The 5975-nt window shown below is 39.8% G+C and overlaps 1 non-coding gene across 1 annotated transcript; it reads right to left on the bottom strand.

Moving 5' to 3' along the window:
* Positions 1 to 5062: 5062 nt before the first annotated feature.
* TRNAR-UCU (transfer RNA arginine (anticodon UCU)) lies at positions 5063 to 5147 on the bottom strand. Its single transcript is given in 2 exon segments — positions 5063 to 5098; positions 5111 to 5147. It is a non-coding gene; the product is annotated as a tRNA-Arg (tRNA).
* Between the last annotated feature and the right edge of the window lie 828 nt (positions 5148 to 5975).

A 5975-nucleotide genomic window follows, 5' to 3' on the forward strand; every position in this document is an offset into this window, starting at 1 on the left:
TGCTTGCTGGTGTTTTTGGTTTTTTAAGATTGTGTAAATTGAGGTTTGGGGAACTTTTTGCAGCTGGGATTTTGGTAGGGGTCTTTATCAAATTATCAAGTATCTAAAAGTGGGTTTATGTAAAATATTTAAATTAATGTTAAGTTAAAAAGATGATCACTTGAAGGCATATTGTTAAATCTGAGCACTTAATCCGACTTCATGAATTATGGTCTGTTAAGTCTTCAGTCTACTTTCATTAATTCAGTCATGAATGGATTAGAAAGTTCAGCTTGTTAAAGTAGTACTTCACCTAGGGACTCACTGTGTACTAGAGCAAGTTTTTCCATGTCTTGCCAGAGGTGTTGCTGGCCAATTCTGTAGCAAAGGTTAGTGAGAGATAGTTTGGTGGTGAAGTATTTATTTCAACAGTGAACATAATATGGTTGAGAATGCCTTGGGGTACTGCAGGTGCATGTGGTTTTACACGCGCACACACGCACACACACACACACACTTCTTAACATCCACTCGTTTGTTGCTTTTTGTTAATTTTTACCATTGGGTAATTGTCTAATGGTCTTTGCAGAAATAACTTGTCAGTTGGGTCCGTTTTCTAGGGTAATTTGCAGACTGTGGTCTGGTAGCTGACTTTGGAATAGTTCTTCAGGAAAATTAAAACAGTGGGTTTGGACAGCCTTGCTACCATCATAGAACTATAGATAAAGTATCAGTTCTCTCTTTTTCCAATGACAGTTTATAACCTTTTGTTCTTGTGTGAAGCTTTGTGCTATTTTATTTTATTTTATTTTATTTTATTTTATTTTATTTTATTTTATTTTATTTTATTTTATTTTATTTTATTTTATTTTATTTTATTTTATTTTATTTTATTTTATTTTATTTTATTTTATTTTATTTTATTTTATTTTATTTTATTTTATTTTATTTTATTTTATTTTTTAATGACCTGGTTATTGTTATACTGGTGTTACAGTTAGCATAACTCAGTTACTGCCTTCAGGTAGCAGAAAAGACAGGAAATAGCAGAAGTAAAACTATCACTACATTGGTTTAGATGGATTGGGTGAATGAATGTCAGAAGACTAGGGATGCTGATTATTTTTGTATAATGAGAACACGGAATTTTAAAGTTTGCAAATTTTAAACAAGTATGTTCTTGAACGTTTAACATCAAATTTTCTACAATAGAAAATGAAAAATAGTTGTTTTTTTTAAGGGTTACATATTTGTGCTGCAGATGGTTAAAATGAAATGAGTGTCATGGCATATACTGATCATCAGCTGAAGTTTGAAAGAATTTTTTCTGTGAACCTTTGACTCTCAGTTATATTCTTCTGAAGTTGTCCATCAATATTCTCTACCAGAGACAGACAGGAATCTAGATTCCTTTAAAAGCATTGGCTGCTTGGAGATGAATGGTGCAAAAAGTAGAGTGAATTCATTGGGAAGTATCAAACAGATACAAGTAGAATCATCTGTCCCCTTGTCTCAGCTAATATGTAGATGATGTTATAATACATTGATGTGTATACTAATATGGAATGATTAAAAAGCCAATAAAAACAACTATGGTGTCTCATTCTCTGAATGAGACATGGAAGCACAAGAAAACTTACATTGAACACTGAAGAAAGAAAACAAGGCACCACACTAGTTGCCATTCTGTTGCATCTTGGGGTGTTCAAGTGGAAATTGGAAAAGCAATGTGCAACTTTGAAATGCTTTAAAAGAGAAATGCAAGCTTTGGTGTTAAAACAGCAGGTACCAGCTCAATGCCTGTTGCACAGGCTGCTCAATAGCAAGCTAACAGCTCCTTAAAACAAGTTACTTCGTATGCCACATAGTTAATGAGGGATTTGTTTTATGTCGGATAGCCTTCCCCTTCCTTCACTTTTTCTAATACCTCTGTTTTTCTACACACTGCGCCCAGCAAGTGCCTATCTTCTGCTGTATGAACAAGAGGCTAGATGTACTGGATTGTCTGCTGAGTTGCGAGGTACTACTTGCGTATTTGCAGGCTTGCCAGTCCACTGTTGTCTGAGCTTGTGTTTCAGCGCCTCTTTCAGTGAAGGCACTAGTTTGTGTATCTTTTCTCAGGTACCAATTTTCATAACAGTACAGGAACATAATAGTTTGGACTCCTTTACCTTTCAATTAAATTTAATGGAAATTGGCATCAGATTTAAGTTACTGGGAGAGTGGGTAAAAACGAAATGCATCATGTGATTGCATAAGCTGATGATGATCAGATCTCTCAGAAAATACTTAAATATATCAAAAATTATTTGAAAAATATTAGCATATTTTGAGAAACTGTTTAATCTATAAATTGCAAGTAATATTTTATTGTGGCTGTGCTGCCTGATGCATTAATTTGTAATTCTGCCTTTATTGTAAAGGATAAATATTAACAAGAAATTTATTTCCCTGAGATTAATGGGTAATAGGTATCTTTTATATACACATGCACACACTTCTGTTTTGGATGTTGCTAGAATGTTTCGTGCAGATATGAACAGTAATTCATTTCTGTTGTATCTTTCTGCTTCCTTCCCCTGGTTTTGCCTATATTCCTCTTTCCTTTTGCCCTTGAGGCAGAGGCTATCCAAAGTTTGTACAGCCCAGTGAGCTCACAGTCCATTCCCTAGTGCTGCAATCAAAGATAGTCAAAAGGGGTTAGAGTAACAATAGTAGAGGTATTACTATTGGTGTGATGCTGCCAGTAGGCATGGTAGTTTAGGTACAGAAGTAAACTACTACTGTGTGCTGCTCATTTTCACACTACTTCTTTATCCCTTCTTTGGGATATTTTAATGTCTTAGCAATCAGTTTAGTCTCCCTAAAACTGAAGCTATCTTTTCTTGTCTTGCTTCCTCTTTCTTTTTTCCTTTCTTTTGATTATCTTCACTGTCTTCCATGTGGTATGACAGGTTTTGATCTCTTAATTTTTAAAAAGTTCTGTCTTTTTATCACAGGAGTCTAGATAGATGAGTCTTGGTAAAACTCAGAATCCTAGGATAATTCTAATTGGCAGGGACCATGGGAGCTCATCCTGGGCACCCTTCTGCTCAAAGCAGGCTCAGCTCTAAGGTCAGACCAGGCTGCTCAGGGCTTTATACCGTTGGGTTTTAAAAACCATTGAGGATGAAGGCTGCACCATCTTCCTGAGTAACCTGTTCCACTGCTTGACTGTCCTCATGGCAAAGGAGTTCTTTGTATCCAGTCAGATATAAGGATTATTGATTATTGGACTGCCTCTTTGCCTATACGTTGCTTTGTTTTTCGATTAGCCCTGAATTCTGTAGCTAACAGCATTTGTCCAGTTCATGTCACGTAGTGTAATGCCTGCATTTTTCTATTGATTCTTTCTTACTGTATAATACTCAGTCTTAACTACCTGAAAGACTATGAATATGTTGTCTTCACAACATTTTCCTCAAAACCCTCTTCATACAAATATTTTGTGGAATCTTTCCCCTATGCTTTACCACTCAGGTTTGCACTGCATTATACTGCCTGTACCCCAGGAGAGCTTTCCCTAGGCACACCTGCCGATGTGCTCGTCTGTGAAGAATTCTCTGCTTCTGTATCATGCAGTTTCTCTGTCTGTCTTCTGGACTGTAGCACTTATTTAACTTGTAAGCTCTTTAAGCAATATTTTGTAAATATTGCTTACAGCATGCAGATATATATATAAAAGCCTCTGCCCTGAATTTTTCACTGGGAGCTAGGTAAATTCATTGACAAACTGAGGCCATCCTTAAATACTGGAGGTAGAAGGGGAAATGGTAAATATTTGTGAAGAAATGCATTGTTGGAAGTGCAAACAAGAAGATTTTGTCATCTGTCACTTGATTTAGATGCTTTTTATGGGGTGAATATTGTGAGGTTTAATTTTTTATATTTATCTGTGAATTTTGAGAAAGTTTGGTTCTGCAGTGGGCTGTGTTTATACTGTACTTAGCTTAGTGCATCTTGCTTGTTATTAGCATTCCTGAGAGTGAGTTATAGTTAGTGACAGTTAATGTTACTAATAGCATATTTCATTTTCAAATAGAGGGATTTTTCCTTCCCTTTATTTTTAAACAATAAATGTGATTACAGTTGGAAAGAGGAGAGGCCATAGCCAACCAAGATAAAGATACCAAATGTCCATAATTAAGAGTCTTAAATTTTCGTGATCAAAATCAAGGAGGTTTGGTTTTAGTGCTGCTGCTGTTTGGGTTTTAGTCCTTGTTAAATTGCTATTATTAAAAAGGCTGTTCATCTTCTATCTGTAGATATGTGGGGGGGGGGGGGGGAAGAAAAGGTGATGTTAATTGAAGTGTTAAATGGTTCAGTTTTGTCTGCTACATTTTGTGGGCTTGTTTTGTTGCTTGAAAATAACTTTAACCGGAAATTTATCACGGACCATCACAAGTGCCTCCAGGAAAGAAGTAGGCTTATTTCCTACTCAAAATATTTTGAGAAGACTGCTCTGGAAGCGTAGAGGCATAAATAAGTTGGTTTGTAGACACTGACAGCTTTGCCCAAAGTTGTTGCTGTTGCAGGTTTGATTTTTAACGCGGCGTGCGGCACTGGTGGGAGGACTGCCAGGCTGCTCTTGCTCTCGCTCCCCTCTCTCCGCTGCAGGCTGCTGCTGCCTGCCGCCTCTCGCCCGTGGGCGCTCCCTGCCGCGCGCCTCAGCGCTGCGGGGCGCTCCCTGCCCGCGCGCCGGCGGCCGTTGGTGCCCGCGCGCCGGCGCGGCGAGGGAGGAGGACGGCACTTCCCCCGCTGGCTTGGAGGGAAAAGGCCGTTTTCCACCGCCCTAGCTGGGAGCGAAGCGTCCTAGAGCCGGTCTTTCTCAGCGGACCTCGGAGCCGAAACGGCTGCTGTGCTGCCGCGCTAGTTGGAGGCTGGCGCCGTTGTCCCGGCCGCCCCCAGCCCTCCCGTCAGGCGGACTCGGAGACTTCGCTGAAGGGAACCGGCCGCCGCGAGCGCCAGGTCGGTCGGCCCCATTGCTCTGAAAGAAAATCTGGAAGGTCGCAGCTGAAAGGAGGCATAACTAAAAGGAATCACGCGACTCCGCCGGGACTCGAACCCGGAACCTTTGAATCCCTTCACCCGCTAGAAGTCCAATGCGCTATCCATTGCGCCACGGAGCCACCTGTTGGAATTTTTGCACGCCGCCTATAGAGCCTGCGCGCGACGCCCCGGCGCCCGGCCCGCGCTCGCCGCCTCTCGGGAGGGACAGCCGGGCTTCGGAAGTGCTGTAAGTGCACTCGGTTTCGGATGCGTTCTTTCTAGTCATGAACGATACGGGGTTTATTTTATTTTATTTTATTTTTAATCAGTATGAATATGCTTAATGTTTTTAGCTGCTCTGCGAACAAATACGGAGGCAGCATGTATGCGCCCCCGAGCGCTGCCCACGGCCACGTCCCGGGACGGGGGGGGGGGGGAAACATATGAGGGACAGGCTCGTTTTTAAACGTTCGTCATACGGCTACGTTGTTATTTCTTTTGAAACGCTCTTTTTTCATTCATAAATAATGAATAGAAAATACTTACTGTTTCCTCCAAACCCCCATAAAGTTGCATAAAGAAGTCTGTGTGTGACTGGATCTTGTTACACACATGGAGGTGCTATATTGATGCATAATGTCAGCTTTGATTTTGCATTAACGAATATATATTCTAGCAATATTTCTCATATTACAAGTATTCTAATGTGCCTTTAACATCATTCCACTTTTGGAGTAAATGAGAAAATGAAATTTCAGACCGAATTCAGAAATTTCAAAAACCCTTCCGGCTGTAGCATTGAGGATATGGAAAACATGTTGGGTCAACTTTAAAACTTAAGTTATCTTAAATGCATGAAAATGAAAAATATGAAAAATACTTTAAGGCTGGTGATTTCCAGCATTGTAGGTTTTCAGAGAAAACCCAAACAAGATTTTTAAAACAACAGCATATGAATTAAAGGAACT

Source organism: Dromaius novaehollandiae, chromosome 8 (assembly GCF_036370855.1).
Source record: "Dromaius novaehollandiae isolate bDroNov1 chromosome 8, bDroNov1.hap1, whole genome shotgun sequence".
NCBI lineage: Eukaryota > Metazoa > Chordata > Aves > Casuariiformes > Dromaiidae > Dromaius > Dromaius novaehollandiae.